This window comes from Crocodylus siamensis, chromosome 11 (genome assembly GCF_052110815.1).
Source record: "Crocodylus siamensis isolate JL-2025a chromosome 11, ASM5211081v1, whole genome shotgun sequence".
In the NCBI taxonomy this organism is placed as follows: Eukaryota; Metazoa; Chordata; order Crocodylia; family Crocodylidae; genus Crocodylus; species Crocodylus siamensis.
The window spans coordinates 6,725,483-6,742,117 of NC_143405.1; the positions used below are offsets into that span (position 1 = coordinate 6,725,483).

General features: G+C 53.5%; 1 protein-coding gene across 4 annotated transcripts in view; it reads left to right on the plus strand.

Moving 5' to 3' along the window:
• Positions 1–1,399: 1,399 nt before the first annotated feature.
• Positions 1,400–16,635, plus strand: part of FAM163B (family with sequence similarity 163 member B) — a 47,270-nt gene continuing 32,034 nt past the window's right edge. Inside the window, exons 1-3 of one of the 4 annotated variants that reach the window (XM_090021887.1) lie at positions 1,412–1,499; positions 3,323–3,461; positions 5,044–5,098. The gene's annotated coding sequence lies outside the window, so the exon portion shown is untranslated. Of the gene's footprint in view, positions 1,720–3,322; positions 3,462–5,043; positions 5,099–16,635 lie in introns of all 4 variants that reach the window. The other 3 variants (XM_090021885.1, XM_090021884.1, XM_090021883.1) reach the window with 3 other exon arrangements.

Here is a 16,635-nt window from a genome sequence, read left to right on the forward strand (position 1 = left end):
CTCTGCCCAGAGCCTGGGTGCAAAGAGCTAATGCCCCAGGGGCTGGGGCTTGCCCCCTCTCAGGGCCTGTGTAAGGTGAGCTAATGCCCCAGTGGCTGGGGCTGTGTGAAGGGCTTGGCCCCACCCCAGAACCGGTGTTAGGAGGGCTGGGGCTGTGACAAGGGCTCATGCCCATCCCAGGACCTGTGTAAGTGGTGGGGGGGGCTAATGCCCCAGGGCCTGGGGCTACCTGTGGAGGCCTAACGTGCTGGGGGATGAGCTCTGCGAGAAGGGCTCGTGCCCACCCCGGCGCCCGTGCAAGGGGGCTCGCGCCCAGGGCCGGGGGCGTGCCCACCGCGGCGCCCGTGCAAGGGGGCTCGTGCCCGGGGCCGGGGCCGTGCAAGGGGGTCGTGCCCACCCCGGCGCCCGTGCAAGGGGGGCTTGTGCCTGGGGCCATGCAAGGGGGGTCGTGCCCACCCCAGCACCCGTGCAAGGGGGCTCATGCCCGGGGCCGGGGCCGTGCAGGGGGGGTCGTGCCCACCCCAGCGCCCGTGCAAGGGGGGCTCATGCCCGGGGCCGGGGCCGTGCAGGGGGGGTCGTGCCCACCCCAGCGCCCGTGCAAGGGGGGCTTGTGCCCGGGGCTGTGCAAGGGGGTCGTGCCCACCCCAGCGCCCGTGCAAGGGGCGCTTGTGGCCGGGGCTGTGCAAGGGGGCTCGTGCCCACCCCGGCGCCCGTGCAAGGGGGCTCGTGCCCGGGGCCGGGGGCGTGCCCACCGCGGCGCCCGTGCAAGGGGGGCTCGTGCCCGGGGCCGGGGGCGTGCCCACCGCGGCGCCCGTGCAAGGGGGCTCGTGCCCACCCCGGCGCCCGTGCAAGGGGGGCTCGTGCCCACCCCGGCGCCCGTGCAAGGGGGGCTCGTGCCCACCCCGGCGCCTGTGCAAGGGGGTCGTGCCCACCCCGGCGCCCGTGCAAGGGGGGCTTGTGCCCGGGGCTGTGCAAGGGGGTCGTGCCCACCCCGGCGCCCGTGCAAGGGGGGCTTGTGCCCGGGGCCATGCAAGGGGGGTCGTGCCCACCCCAGTGCCCGTGCAAGGGGGGCTCGTGCCCGGGGCCGGGGCCGGGGCTGTGCAAGGGGGCTCGTGCCCACCGCGGCGCCCGTGCAGGGGGGCTCGTGCCCACCCCGGTGCCTGTGCAAGGGGGTCGTGCCCACCCCGGCGCCCGTGCAAGGGGGGCTTGTGCCCGGGGCTGTGCAAGGGGGTCGTGCCCACCCCAGCGCCCGTGCAAGGGGCGCTTGTGGCCGGGGCTGTGCAAGGGGGCTCGTGCCCACCCCGGCGCCCGTGCAAGGGGGCTCGTGCCCGGGGCCGGGGGCGTGCCCACCGCGGCGCCCGTGCAAGGCGGGCCGGGGGCTCCGCCGCAGCCCCCGCCCCGCGCGGCCGCGGCGTGCCTGGCGGCGCGGGGCGGGCGCTCCGCATTGATGCTGCGCTCGCCGGCCGCTCCGGCCCCGCCGCCGCCGCCGCCGCCCGCAGGTGAGCCGCCGCCGCCGCCGCCGCCGCGCCCTGCTCTCGTCTCCTCTGCCCTGCGGGAGCGGGCGGAGATGAATCCCAGCCGGGCCCCCGGGGCCGCTCCCGGCGGCGTGCGCGCGGGGCTCCGGGCCCCCTGGCCCCGAGCCGGCTGAGGACTGCCGCCAGGCCGGCCGCTGCCGCCGAGAGCGCCGGTCCGGTAGGATGCGGAGCCCCGCGGCGGCTGGTCAGTAAGGGGGCGGCAGGCGGAAGCCCTCGGGCAGGACTCCAGCCGAGCGGGCGGCTGGGGGCGTGCGGGGCTGCAGGAAGGGGGATGCTCCTTTTCCAGGGGCTCGGGGGGTTCGGCCAGCACTGCTTGCTTCTGCACCCCAAATCTGGAGCTCGTGGGGGTGCCCTGGAGGGAGCCGACTTGCTGACCGAGTCGCTTAGAGGGGGGAGAAATTGCACCGGAGGGACAGGAGACTTTTGCCTAGTCTGTACAGACAACCAGCCTGACACCGAGGCGGTGAAGGACGTGGGTCCAGATTCCCCCCGACGTAGGTGGCAGGGGAATCTCGCTGGTTATTTCTGTGAACTGACAGTGTGGGCAGGGCTCTTGGCCGGGCTGCTCTGGAGCGTGCTGCGCAGTGGTGGTCGGTGTTTTAATCCTCTTGTCCTTGTGTCCAAATCACGGTCCCGGGAAGGGTTCGTAGAGCAAACGGATTAGCTGTCCATACGCGAGTCTGCGTCCTTACGTTATCCCCGGGGTATGCAGAGAAAAGGAAGAATGCTCCCAGCCTTCAGCCCTTTTCTTCCAAAACAGAGAGCTGCACGGGGATGGTTATTGTTGGCTAGCTAATTAAAACACCTGGAGGCCATGCAACTGTTGTGTAATTAAAGCTTTAACCTGCTGCCTGCCGGGATGTGTATATAGCACAAGAGGGACAGGAAAAGTAGCTGGGCATGACTAAAAGTGCGGGGACACGATTGCCAGCTTCACAATGACTTGTTTCTGACTTGTGGATGTTTCTGAGGCACGTGAGGAATGGGAGATGGCAACTCTGCTCCCGTCTCTTCCTGCGCCCGTGCCAGCCAGTACAGAACTCGTTCCCAGATTTGCATTGCTTGCCCAAGCACAAAGGAGTTGCAGAAGGTTAACCGCTGCCGCCTCTGTCAGTCGCTCTTTCCCGGGGCTCACCTTGTCATTTAAAGGAAGCACTCTGGGTTGTGAAGGCATCGAGTCTCATCCTGATCCCTTTCTCAGTCCATTGCAAAACGTGCCCCAATCCCTGGTAGCCAGTCTAGCTCCATCCCATAGCATTTCCAGTCCAAGGATGACATTTTCAGATGTACCCACCTGGCTTAGGGCCTAATGATAGATAATATTTCCCCCCCCCGTGGGATTTCAGGTGCTAAATCACCTGGGGCCACTTTTTCAAAGGCATTTGCAAGCTTGAAGGCACCGATTGTCGTCTAGTGGGGTTGACCTTGCTGAGTGTATTTGATCCCGGCAGTCTTCCCTGCCCAGAGCAGAGGGGCTGGGCACAATGGTCTCCTGAGGTCCCCTAAACCTCTGTGATCTGTGACACAAGTGCTTCAACCTAGCCTGCTTCGATGCTCCTGTAAATTCCCCCATGCCGGCATCCCTAGGCACCTAAGGACCTCGTACATCTGGCCCTTGGGTGCTTTGCAGTATTTCATCCTGAGTTCTTGTTCCCATGAAGAATTTTTGCTCAGTAAGATCAAGGTTATACCTAGGTTATCAGATCCCATCTCTGGGCTTGGTATTTGGCGAGTGCAGTGCAGTCATAATAAATAGAAATGACTCGGTGCTTTCTCATATCCCATAGCTCTGCTAGAATGGGCCGTTGTGGCGATCGTGTTAAGGCCAGCAAAGGGACGCGAGCAGCTGGCAGGCGCCCTGTGCGATCGGGCTGGTCCGGTTCCAGTTTAAGAAAAAGACGTGGCGCTCAGTGCGTGTGTTGGAAGGTAGTGCCCATGTTGGTTCACACTCGTTGTTTTCCTTTATTGCTTTGCTTTCCTCCTGCGCGACAGCTGCGACTGCTTCCTCCTCCTCCGACTGGAGGAAAACAGGTATTCTTAGAATACGTCTTCTCGGAGAGGCCGCAGAGACCAAACTTCCGTCCGACTTTACACGCGGGTGGTTTGTCCACGTCGGAGCTGAGGCTTGTTTTGCAAGGCTTTTCAGGGAAGCCTGCTCTTGCAGGTACCCGTGCTGGGAACGAACTTCCGAGCAATCCACCATAGGCTCGAAGCTTGCAGAAATAGCCTGCAGGTGAGTAGCTGGCCTGAGCAGGTTGAAAGCCTGTCCTCACCCCTCCAAAAATAAAATAAAAAATCCTCAGGTCCACTTGCTCCCCGAAGACTTTAATGGCAAAAAATGACAGGCTAGGGTTGGCTCAGTGCCCACTGGCTTCCCCTCCTGCTCCTTCAAAAGGTCAGGTATTTCCAGCAGACTGTGCATTTGTCAAGCTGACGGCTAGGGCCTGGGTGAGAGCCTGCCCCACGGGGAGAAAGTTAAGTGAAGGCATCTGTAGTCGGGGTGAAGAGGGCAGGCTCCAGGAGCAGGTCAGGGGAGGTAAGGTGTCTGGGATGGAGAAAGGGCCACTACTGACTGCCTGGGCTGATCTGCACATTTTGGAGATTTGTCCCATTCCCTTCAGTTAACAGAGCTTCGCTCATCATCACGAAGCTGTTGGGGTGCTCATGGGGATGGGAAAGAGCATAATACTCAGCCAGTAGCCAAAGGCTCCAGCTGGGCTTTAGTTTAGGGAATGGGGCTTATGGGTCTCCGCTCCTTAGCTGAGCCGTGGAGAGGTCCTCATTATAACGGAGCTGCAGTTCCTTTTTACAGATGGATCCTCATGAGAGATTCGATCCCTAGGAGCCAGGGGCAGGGAAGAGGTGGCAAAGCAGATTCAGAGACTTCGGCTGAGTTTCTAGGCTTCATGCTCGTCCGTTCATGTCTTTGGGATGGGTGTTTTGTGCCTGGGATCAAAAGCCAAATGATTTTTTGTTTAATTTCCTCTACTTTTATGCCTGTTGTTTTCTTTGGTTGGTGTCAAAGCTGATGGCAGGCGCTCCCAGAGGGGTTGCACACAGCATCCTGCTCCTTCCCCCACTTCGCAGCATGTTACATGGCCCCTCTTGCCTGGAGTTCTCCTTGGAGGGGCCCAGTGTCATCCACGCTGCAAAGCATGAATCTCACAGATAGAGGAGGGATGACTCAGGATCTGGAGCAACTGGCTCTTTGCTCCCTCTCTCTGATTGTAGTTTCATCTTGCTTTCCAAGACTGGCGCTTCTGTAGGCTCAGAGCTAGGTCCTTCTCTGCCTCTCGATTTCATTCACTACTGAAATCATGTAGAATTAACCTCTGCCTTGTCCCCAGGATTGTCTGCTTCCAGCGTTCCCCCTGCAGACTCCTCAGCCCATGACCTGGCTCTTTATTTCCTCTCTCCGTTGCAACCCTACGCATTCCTCGCATCCTGTAGAGGTAAAAGGCTTTTATAGCCACGACCAGCAGAACCCCCTTCTCTCTCGTTTGCGCAGGCAGCTTCTCGGTTCATGCGGTTTGCTGGATGACATGCTGATTACCTCCATGTCGGTGAGTGGATCGTGTCCGTGTATTCCTGTGGTAATACTGAGGGTAACTCCCAAGCTAGGCTGACAGGCTGTTTGATTTGGGCAGAAATGTGCATTTCCCCCTTGGTGCAAGTTGTGGCTGCTCTTTCTGTGCGTGGCATCTATCTAAAATGTGCAACCTTGCCATATTCTCTGTCTGGTAATATCTGACATTATCCAAACAACTTGCCCTGGTGTCTCTAGAAGCAGTGAAGCCTGCCATGCACACGGATGGCATCTGGATGCCTTACTCTTAGGCTCAGAAACATTCAGCAGACGAGGCAGGCTCTATTGCTGAAAGGACATTTCAAGAGCCTCCTGTCAAATGATCTGCCCGTTCCAGGGGGCAAAGCCTTTTTAGTGATGATGCAGTAATGGCATCCTCGGAGCCCATGCTGCAGATGGCATTAGCTAAATAGGTGCTTGATCCAGACAGCAGGGAAGTAAACGGGGAATTCTCCTTGACCTGCGAAGTGGTTGGAAAATGCCCTGGGGTATATTCGTATGACTCTGGAAAGAGAACGTGCTCTTGGATGTGTCTGTGGATACAGGCCAGTCTGTCCAGCAAGAGACTGGCCACAGAGAACAAAACCGAGGAGCACCAACTCCCCATCCGCTCTCTGAACAGGAGAGATGATGTTTTGAGCTGGAGTTATTCCAGCTGAGGGTCGATCTTTGATGAGACCTATCCCTCTGTTTAATTGGAAGGATGGTCCTTTTAAGACCGGAGGCATATGCAGACTGCCTGTCCCTCCCAGACACTTGAAAAGACAAGCTTTTCCTATTTGAGCTGGAGACGCTGATTGTTTCTTCCTCCCAAGAGAAAGGATGAGGTTCTTTAGTGAATACAGACTAGTGGGGTAAAGCGACAGCAAGTCTTGCTAATACCGACCTAACTCCTGAGCACTGTGGGGTAGGTTTTAGAAATGCACCATTGGCGTATTGTCCTGCTATATCCATTCTTATGTGGGCTATTTGACTTTTCCCCAGTTCTCAGCTCGGTGAAAGAGGCTCGAATACTCTCTCCATTCACAAAAACCAAAGTCTCCTTCATTATTCCTGGTTCCAGAGAGCTTGGCCAGAATCGTGTAGGAAAAAGGTTGCATAGAGCAGAATAGCTTCCCGTCGTTCCCCTTGGTGTGAGATGAGCAGTCAGGCCCAGGGTTGCTTTCCATCAGCTTTATAGTGATGAAATATGGCCACTTTTTCCAGAATGTGCCAGACAGTTTTGCCTGGTAGCAGCTCGGGGGTTGTGCTGAGCTCATGGGTATCCTCCACGCCGTCAGTGCTGGCTCGGTTAGACTGGGTTATTTCGCTGTCCTGAGCATCCTGCATGTGCTAAGAAATATTCTGCCCAAGCCCTTGCTGGCCTCATCTCATGCTGTCATAAAGCCTATATCAGATTTGCAGAGCCAGATGCTCCGGTGATGTTAATCAGCAGAGTTGTGCTGGCCTCAGGGGAGCGATGCCGATTCCCGCAATCCAGGACTTGCTCATCCTCTCCCCGAGCCTGCAGGCTGATTTCTGGGTAGTCTTTTTGGCTTCCTGGATTTGCACTAGCAGCCCGGCACCTCTCCTTGGCAACGGTCAGCTCCAGACTTTTTTTTCCTCTCTTTTTTTTTCCTAAGAGCACAATTATAGAGTATTGAGGCAGCAAGATGAACCTTGGAGGCCCCCAGCCTGAAAACCAGACCTCATTCAAAAAGCTGGCAGGGTTTTTTGCAGGGTCACCAATTTCTATTAAGCCTGAAGTTCCCTCTACACCCATGATGATTGGGTCATCTTTGAACTGGGATAACGTAGAGCATCTCACAGATGGGTAGGAGAACGGTACTACAAATTGCCAGGCTTTTACATCTGGATCCAAGAAGAAACAGTGGTTTCTCTCATTAAAGTTCACCAAAATGTCTGAGTTGCGGCATTTCATTATCTGAGGAAATCTGAAGGTGCCTGGCATACCAAGGGGAAAAGGGAAAGGTGGGGTTGCTTCCTCCAGGGTGCTGGGGATCTCAGGAAAGGGAGAAGAAATAGCCCTAATAAGCTGTCAGTCATTAATACATGGAGAGATCAGTAGTGGCTCGGCTCTGAGAATCATGCCAGGCTCTTTGTTTAGCTTGCATGATGGAGGAAGTGACTTGAATGCTGCCGGTTCAATTCATACCTGAAGAGTTCATGTGAAATCAAGGGCCGGTTACTGAGTGCCACTCGCTGTAGGTCCAAAACTATTTGCAAAGGGGGAAGGATTTTCAAGTATTCCCATCAAGAAAGAGGGGGGAGAGCATCAAACCAGTGAAGTGCGGGGTGAGGCTCTGCTTCCAAAGGAAAGGGCAATGCACGGGCTGCTGGGAGATGAAGCATTCACATCCCTTTTCTTCCTGCTGACCCAGTGATCTGCTGGGCTAAAGCAGATCAAACATTTCTCCAGACAAGAGCCCTCGGCACCACTCACAGCAGAGATGTGCAGTGGCCCTTGTAAAAGATAATATGCGAACTTCATTTACGCTGCTGCATGTCCTGAATGGAGCAGGCTGCGTGTACTGAAGTGCCATTTTGGTCCCCAGATATGTGGACTGCAGTAAGCAAACGGCACTTGCAATTATAGGGAAATCTCTACTTGGAGGGGAGTTTTTCCTGGGAAGAACATGACTTAATGGCAGAGCGGTTTTCTTTGTCTAACCCTGTTTTTCTGGCGTCTCTCAAATGTGTTTTTTCAAACCATTCCTGGGGGATGCTATAATATCATACACGATGATTGCCGATGACAATTCAGAACTGCATCACCAAAGGATGCTAACTGTCCAGGTGCAGCTAGCCAGCACCCGGCTTAGGTAGAGGTAGTTGTTTTGCAGTGCCGGTGAACCTGGATTTAACTCCGTCCCTAGCTCTGCGGCAGACCTCCTGAGCTCGGGCATGTCACCCCACCTCTCTGTGCCTCAGTGTCCCACTGCTTGCCTTCCCCTACGTTTTATATTCCTTCTGGTTAGATCAAAAGTTGTTTGGGGCTGGAACTTGCCGCCCAAGCATGTGTACAATACCTGGCATGGGGGGTATATTCATTTCTCGTGGGATCTCAAGACCCAACCGTGTTAACAGTAGCAACGGGACCAAGAAGTCTTAAGCAGCACTGAGATCCAGGGCTTCCAGTTTTCCTCAGCTTCATAATGGCCAAGGCGGGGGGTTGTGGGGAGAGCTGGCATTTAGTTATGTGAAACCACATTAGGTTTTAGTTTCCAGAAGTGAATCAAAGGGGGTTGGTCAGACCACTCGTCAGCACGGGACCTTGCAGACCGCTAGCACGGCTCTCAAAGACCACCGGGTGGTTGAATCCCACGGGACCCGGTGCTGGGAGAGCTGCAGCTGATGCTCGTGCTGCTGGGGTAAGCCTCTGCATTGCCCTTCAAGGAGGCAGAAGGGCTGGGGCTGGCACAGCAGTAGGGGACCAGGCCCTGCGACCGCTGTCATGGATGAGCTTGGCTCCTTTTCCTTAGCACGGCAGCAGCTGCCGGGACACTGCTAAACCCAACACGTCCCCTAGCGGCAGCCCGAGCGATCTGTCCAGCATCACCCTGGAACAACAGGGAGACGGCAGGATGGTGAAGACAGTTCCTCCCCGAAATACTCCACCTGACTGATGGCCCTTGGCAAACCTCCTGTCAGGAGCCTCTCCTGGAGCACAAAAAACTGCCGCAACCTGACTCCGCGCGAACTTGCTCGGGTAGAGCTCAGAAACAATAGGATGATACGCGATGCAGCGCCCGCATGTGCTTGAACTGGTGTCTGGGCTGCGTCCTAAGGAAAGCACAGCCTTGGCATATAGAAAATCCAGGATTCAGTATCCACAGCGTCAGGCTGGACTGGGGTTTGCAGAGGCCAGGTGCAAAGCCCCTGTGTGGAAGGATCAAGGCCACATCTGCTTTTGTCCAACACTGCTCCCTCTGGGTAATTAAGGACTAGAATGAAAAGGCTCCGGAGGGGAGCTGCTAATTATCCTCCATTTGAAAGATTGTTGGTGCGATGCAGGGGGAAAATGGAGTGGTGTGGGAGTGATCAGTTGGAGGACAGCTAACAGTCGATTTTGGGTTTCTGTTTTGCTGTTTTTATTTATTACTATTATTGCTGCCAGCAGACAGAAAAACAGTAGGGGAAATTTTCCAAACTTTGGTCTTTGCCCCCCACGGTGTTTCTCTGGGGGTTGTTTTTTCTATATGCGAACAAGGAGGAACGAGCCTGCACCCCTGGCAGGGGCACGTGGAGCGTGGCAGACTCTCTTAGGAGAGAGCAGAGTGCACCAGTGAAATTGCTTTGTATTCAGACATGTGTGATGCACTTCAAAGGATTTTCTGAAAAGCCCTACAGGTGACCTTTTTTTGTGTTCCCAGCTTTGGTGCGTGTGGGATCCCACTGCCATTGAAGTCGCTTTCAAACCTTGCCTCCAACTTCAGCTGGAGCCAGAGGTCTCCGGTGCCTGATTCAGAGCCGTGTGCTTGAGAAATGTGGCTTGCTGTTGCTGTGAAAATGCGTGAAGTGAAGCTTTACCTCCTGGGAAGCTTGACTTCCAGCTCCGAGAGAGGCCTGGCGTTGCATTGGAGCTGCTCACCTGATTTAAAGTCAGGCTGCGTTGTCTTTGCTGCTCTTTCAGCTCCAGCTGAGAGCGCTCCTTCTCTCAGCTGTATCAGCACACCCTTTGTGCACCTCTTGGCAGGAGCTGGGGATTTCCTCCAGCCAGATACCTGCAACCTCTGCTAGGAGATGCAAAATCTAACTATGCTTGACCTAGCCTCAATGTGCTGATTCAGCAGTTATTCCTCATCCAGACTTGGCTCATGGGATAGCACAAAAGCACAGTCGCCTTCTCTGGCTGAATATTTCTTCCATGCTTTGGGTCTGTGGTGTTCTTTGCCAAATAAACCTATCCAGGAAGTTGTTAGGATGCCAGGAGAGTCTACTGGGCATCTTTGCAAAGCATGAAGAGCTGGGCTTAGTTGTTCTCTGGTTGCCTTTTTAAAACATTAGTCTTAATTGTTAAGATATTTAGTTTAGTAAGTAAAAGGGGGGGGTGAACACTTTGGACATGCATGAGCGATAATAAAAATAGTTTGCCCATGCATATCAAAACCACTAGTGACAGGGCAGGGCGGGGGGGGTAGGCTGTAATTGTTCTGATATGGGAATAAGCACACCTTGCAATCATCAGCTGGTACTGTCAGTCTTAGCAGGTCGGGCTCTTTAGGAGGAAAGAGTTGTGAAAGCTTTTAGTAATAGATGCATTTATTTACCTGTCTCCAAAAGCTGCAGCTGCACTAGTCCAGGAAACCCCAAGTGACAGATTCCTTTAGCAGAAAAACTTCCTAAACTATACCAGCTTTGCTTCCTTGACCTTCATTTCTGAGGCTTCGTTCTGAAAGCTGTGCTCCCAGGAAAGCTGTACAGACCACCCGGCAGGGGGTGGAGAATGCGTGCGCTTATTGTGCTCTCGGGGGCTTCGTCTCCTGGTCGGACCCATCCCTGATGCCACTCCTGAGCTGCTGAAGTGGGAAGAGCCCAGGGGTGAGCCGGTGAGCTGGGTGTGGGGCAGGGAGCGCTGTGCGTCTTTGTAACTCGGCTCTTTAGGCTGTGCCGTTAAATGGCTAAAGCAGCCAGCCAGAGGAGGGGCATGTGTCCCACCCATATGCAACGCACCCACCAGACTTTGCTTCCAGGCCCAGGTCTCCGGCTTAGTAGCTCCAGGCCCAGGTCTCTTGGCTGTCCAGGGACCCAGGAAGAGTCGAGGGGCCCCAGAGGAGGGCATGGCCTCATCACTGAGCATGGAGACTCTTGCCATCAGTGGTAAAACCTGGGTTCGTGCCCGGTAAGAGTCATGGGGCCAGGAGTTGCCTATTTCCATCCCTGCAGAAGGGTAGTAACTGCTTACTGGTCACTTAGTTTTTGGCCTTTCTGTTAAGATCATGTTAGCTGTTCATATCCATCACAGGAGGCATCACCTGTGAAGGTGGATTAGAACAAGACTTGAGCCAGGACAGTGTTGTGCTGAGGGGCAGGCTCATGCAAAGGCTGGGTGAAGTCTGCTCTTTCCTCTGGAGACTCTTACAGTCTTGGGTGGCTGACTGCACCGCAAGAGCAATAAGGCCTTGGCGAATGTGCGGCACTGGCTCACTGAACAAGCCCTTGCCTGGCACCTTGGGCCCTTGCCTCTGCTGCACATGCTTGTCCTCCTTTTACTTAAGACAGATGAATGGAAAATTCAGACATTGAGATTTGAGAGCAGGCAGAGCCCTCCCCTTGCACACTTGTGCACAGGCTGCTGAGCTCCGGCCGGGTTGGTCCTCCCTTGGGCCCTCCCGCTCTCATCCCCGCACTTGCCCTGGCCCCAGGGGACAGTCGTGGAGTCAGCCTCTCTCTGCCGATCAGCTCCTCGTTCAGACAGATTTTATCATAAGTCAGTCTCGTCTGCTTCCCAAAGCCTGTACCAATTCTTGGCTCGTACAAATCTAATGTTTAATTAGCGAATGGTTGGAGCATGCTAATCATTTTATCATTATCAATGGGCCTCTCTAGCTTCGATGCCTCGTTTCAAAGGCAGTGGTTGCAGTGGGCTGATGCTGATGCTGGGATACAAGCTATCTAACATGTAATTTGATGTCTGAGCTATGTTGTCTCCAGGAACAGTCAATATTTTATGCCTCTGATCTAAGCAGCTCTCTTCCACCTGTGTAGTTTTAAGTAGATTTTTTTGTGTGTGCATGCCTCTCGTTTGCTTGTTTTCAGATGAGCCACAGCAATTGTAATGGTGTATTTTGCTCAGCTTTTTACCCATAAGTTGATATTTTAAGGTAAATTTTTCATCCCCACCCCACTGTCATGGGAGAGGCTGTGATTGAATTAAGGTGAGGATAAAAGTAAAATGTATTGGAAAAGTTTTAGTACAAGTTGCAAGGGACCATTCCCAGTGGTCCCTTTCCCACGTTATGTGCTTATTAGAAATCTGTAGCATGAACGGATTCTGCAATGAGAAGAAATCCTGTGTTCACCAGCAGTGATGAAGACCGCGTGTATTTTCATGGGATGTTAGAGAAATTTGCTGAGGCAAGTTTGTGCTGCATCACTCGCCTCCTGCCATACTGCCTGCCACCGGCTCTGGACTTCTGACTGGCCGTCATACCATGGTACACGTGACCAGGGGAAATAAGAGCCAGCCACAAGGCCAAAACCACCTTGACCCTTACACAGGGAAATTCTTCCAGTACAAAGTGCTGAGCTCCTCCACTCCCCAGTTCCCACTGGAGTGGCGGGCTCTCCGCCTTGGAGCTGTATCTGCCTGGGGCAAGTGCCTGCCTTGGAAGTGTGGGGTGTAGATCAATGGCAGACAGATGCAGCAAGCTAGAGGATGTTTTCCCAGCCTTGCAGTGCCAACAGCATGCACGCACCAAGCCTCCGATATGGTGCATGTTCCCAAATCGCTGTTCTCTGCATGGCTGTGTTGTAGGGATTTAGTGGGGTTTGGGGGGGTTCCTCTCTTGCCTCATGCACATCACAGCTCTGCTACCTTATTGGGATGTAATAAGAAAAAAATGCAGCTGGTTTATATATTTTTTTTTTCATTTGGCAGGTTGAACCTGTGCCTCTGTGAAAGCAGCTTAAAGCTGTAGCTATGGAAACCCCCTGCAGATTTTTTTTTTTATTATTATTTATTTCTTTATGAATTTATGGGGTTTTTGTTGGGTTTTTTTTTTAGAATTTCTCTCCTGAATCACCTGGAGAAGGGGTTGTTGCATGCACTCATGTGTTTTCTGCGGGAAGACCCCAGTGGTTGAGCTCTACCCTCAGAGGGAAGGGGCAGAAACCATGTTGGGGTTATTTTTGGTTTGTTTTTGTTTTGTTTTTTTTCACCCCAGGAACTCATTTGGGCCGAATATTGAACTTCATGTTGATACAGACGGTTTCTCATTTCATCATGAGCTCGTGTGACATGGGGATCATGGCGCGCTTAGGAAGCAGGTGAACGGTAAAGAGAAGTCTGGTGGATATGAGAGAGTGAAAGCAGGGTGGGAAGGAGCAGAGAGGCGGACAAAGCTCGTGCAGAGGAATGAACTCGGTCTCTCCCAGCTCCATCTGTGGCCTTTTTGAAGGGCTCTGCTAGCCCAAGGACAGTGGCCAAGTGCCCACTGCCAAGCCGTGAATGGTGTCCTGCAGTGGGGGGTACGCGTGGGAGAGAGAGAAGGGGCGGCATTTGCTCAAAAGTCACCACCTGGCTGAAGGCTGCATTGTCCAGAAAGCACAACCTCTTGTGAAAGCTGCCACTTCCACCACCATGGCAGGGACCCCATCTACGAGCAGGTAGGAGGCTGCCTCGAGATGCTGCCTTGCCTTGCCATGGTCCCGGGGGCCCGAGAACGGGAGTGTCTCAGGCCTTATGCTTCAATTTTGCAGATGGACACGAGAAAGCCAGACACTGGGAAGTGGTCCAAAGTCGCTCTGGGTGCCTTCAGTTTGGTTCAGACCCAGGTTGTAACAGGGCAGCTGGCTTCTCATGGCCTTGCGTTGTGCAAGAAGAAGATCCCGCGTTTCTGCATGAAACTTGGTGGAGGCCAGGCTCTCAGGGGCTGGAGAGACCTGCTGGCCTGTTTTTCTTTGCACTTGCTTCTTATTGTCATGTAGCTCAATCCATGGGCACGTGAAGGGGAGACCTGGGAACCCCCCAGCTGCCCGGGGGGGGAAAGAGTCACAACTGCAAGACGCAGCCCCTTACACCAAGGTAAATCTGCACTAAGCCACAACATCCTATTCCAGTTCCAACCCAGGGTAATTCCTTCCCAGCACAGCTCTTCAGGTGCCCCTTGCTATGCGTAAGCAGGGCTTTTGCTTCAAGTTTTCCCATCTCATTGCACCTCCATTCCTGCAGTCGATGCAGTTAAAAAAACACAACCCACCCCAGTGAGCTGAGAAATGGGAAGGCGATGGCCCTTGAATGCACGTTCCCATAGGTGGTATCGGATTGGCTGTTTGTGATGCCATGTCCATATCACTTATGCCCCATTTATGCCCTTGGGGTTTGGTAACGAGCTGTGTGTGCTTTTAACCTTTTGGGCATCGTCTGGGTCTAAGCTGTGCTCTTATGGTGTCATTTTGGCTGCTTGCAGGAGCACAGAGTCTAGTTTCCTGTGGATAAGAAGCTATACTCTCCCTTGGTGGCAGTATAAAAATGTAAGCCAAGGGCTGAACGGGCCAAGAGGTGAGGGTTTCCTTCTCGCTCTCCCCCGAGGCACGATTCTAGATAAGCTTGCATTACTTACGCTGTACCTGTGCTGAGGATATGGGAGGGCATCGGGCTTGGGACCTGTCAGGCTTGAGACATTTGCACTAAGAAAATGAAGTTTGCTTGGGCATGGGGGTAATTGTTCCCTTCATTCTGAGACGAGAACCCCACTTCCTAATAGCAAGGGAGGCGAGACGCGCACACTTTGCAAATACCTTGAACTACCTAAGCACTCTCTCCCCTTGTAACTCCACCCTGAGCTGTGCCCTCTCTTTCTAGAAATACGACGCCAGGCAGGTCTCATTCCCCAACAGAAACATACACTGTGTTTGTCCTTTAGGTCCCTGTCCTGCTGATCCATCAGCTTTGCCCTTCGTGACCTTCACAAGGACCATCAATGAAGGGAGGGCTCAGTGGGGAACCGGTGGCACAGAGGAGAGAACGACCGACACATTTTGCATTCCAGTCGCTGGTTTTCTCCAGCAGCTGTGAAGATCCTTGCTCGATTTCTGGCTCTGCTGCTGCCTCGGTCGCAAGCTCGGCGAAGTCATTTAGGGTCAGACTTTTAAGAGGTGCCTAACTCCCATAATTACCCGCAGACAAGGTTCTTTGGGTAAATCTGATCTCTTTTATTAGACGAGTTCAAATAGTTGGACAAATTCTTCTTTGCAAAGTTTCGGGTACAAATGCCCTTTGCCAGGTCCTCAGCCTGAAGAAGGGTATTTGTACCTGAAAGCTTGCAAAGAAGAATTTTTCCAATTATTTGAGTTGATCTAATAAAAGAGATCAGATTTACCCAAACACCCTTGTCTTCCTAGGTTCTTACAAGCTGCACTCCCATAAATACCTGTAGAAATCTAGTCCTCACCAATGAATTTCCCTAGCCATAAAATGGGTGTTTATATACAGACACCTTCCCTTTCAAGTTGGTCACAAAGGTTAATTTCCAGGAGCCAACACTAGTTAGCAATGAAGACAAGGCCCTTTGGGTAAATCTAGTAACTTTTATTCGACCCACCCAAATAAAAGATATCAGATTCACCCAAAGTACCTTGTCTGCCTATGTCCTTGGACCGACACGGCTACAACCTGCACCCCTGTTAGCAACGAGCACTTTTTGTTAGCAAAGGCCCCCGCTGTCAGATCTTGCTCTGAGAAAAGTCCCAACAACTGAATCAAGATGTGACAATGTAAAGAGCAAGGGGAAGCTGAACCAGGGGTGTCCAGATTTCATCCAGAGCTTGTTTATTTGACATGACTTTCACATCATTAATAAAAGGCTGCCGCGCGCAAAAGTATGGTATCAAAGTGCTCCAAGTCGAGGCAGCTGACTGTACCACGGGTGCTGGCAATCGCAAGCTCCTCTGTGGAGAAGAGTCCGTAGGATAATCCCAAACCATGCAGGCAAATCCTCCATCCATATCGTCCTTCAAATACTAACTCCCTGACGCACCAGACTGGAGCACTATAATTTACTTGGAAATTGCAGCCATGGCAAGAGACTAAACTTCTGAACCCCCGTCTCTCCAAGGGGGCCGTAAACACTTAAACATTGTCTTCAGTGAAATGGCCTCAATCTCCCGCTGGCTTGAATGGCATCTTGGAAGATGGGTAGCATTTAGCATGCGTTTCCCTTATAACAATCTGGAAAGTATTCTCGGTGGGTTTCCTGCAGGTAGCTTGGCCACAGCAGCTGAGCACCGCATACATCCTGAAGTACACTCTCAATCACTGTCTTGTGCGGTGCAGACAGGGCATAGTCTCCCTGCTTTCCTCCCCACTTCAGGCTGCTTCTCCTTCAGGCATCCCCTGCAGGGACCGCTCGGAGCAAGCAGAGCTAGGAGCTGTGCATTACGTCTCCAGGCTTCTAGCAAGGGAAAGGCGTCCATCTGTCCCCGCGGTAGTGTATATTGTCCTTTGGCAGCTCCCAAAGCATTTCTGAACAGCAAGGCAGGCGTGGGTCTAGAGAGACTGTTTCACCCACCACGTACGTGCAGCCACCTCTGGGATTCAACACAGAGGTGCTTAGCAGTGAACAGCATCACTGCACTGCCTGGTACTGGGTTAGCAATGCAAGTGAAACAGGCCTCTTCTCCTTTCTTCTTTTCTCTCTCCCCTTTTCACCAGCTCGCTTACACTCAGCACGGGATTTTGTAAGGGGAGAGAGTTTTTCCTTTCTGGGCAGCAGGATATTCACCCCGGGTTGTTTTGCGTCCATTCGGTTAAGCCCAGAAAATGAGCATGGTGCTATACAAGGAGTTTCTAAG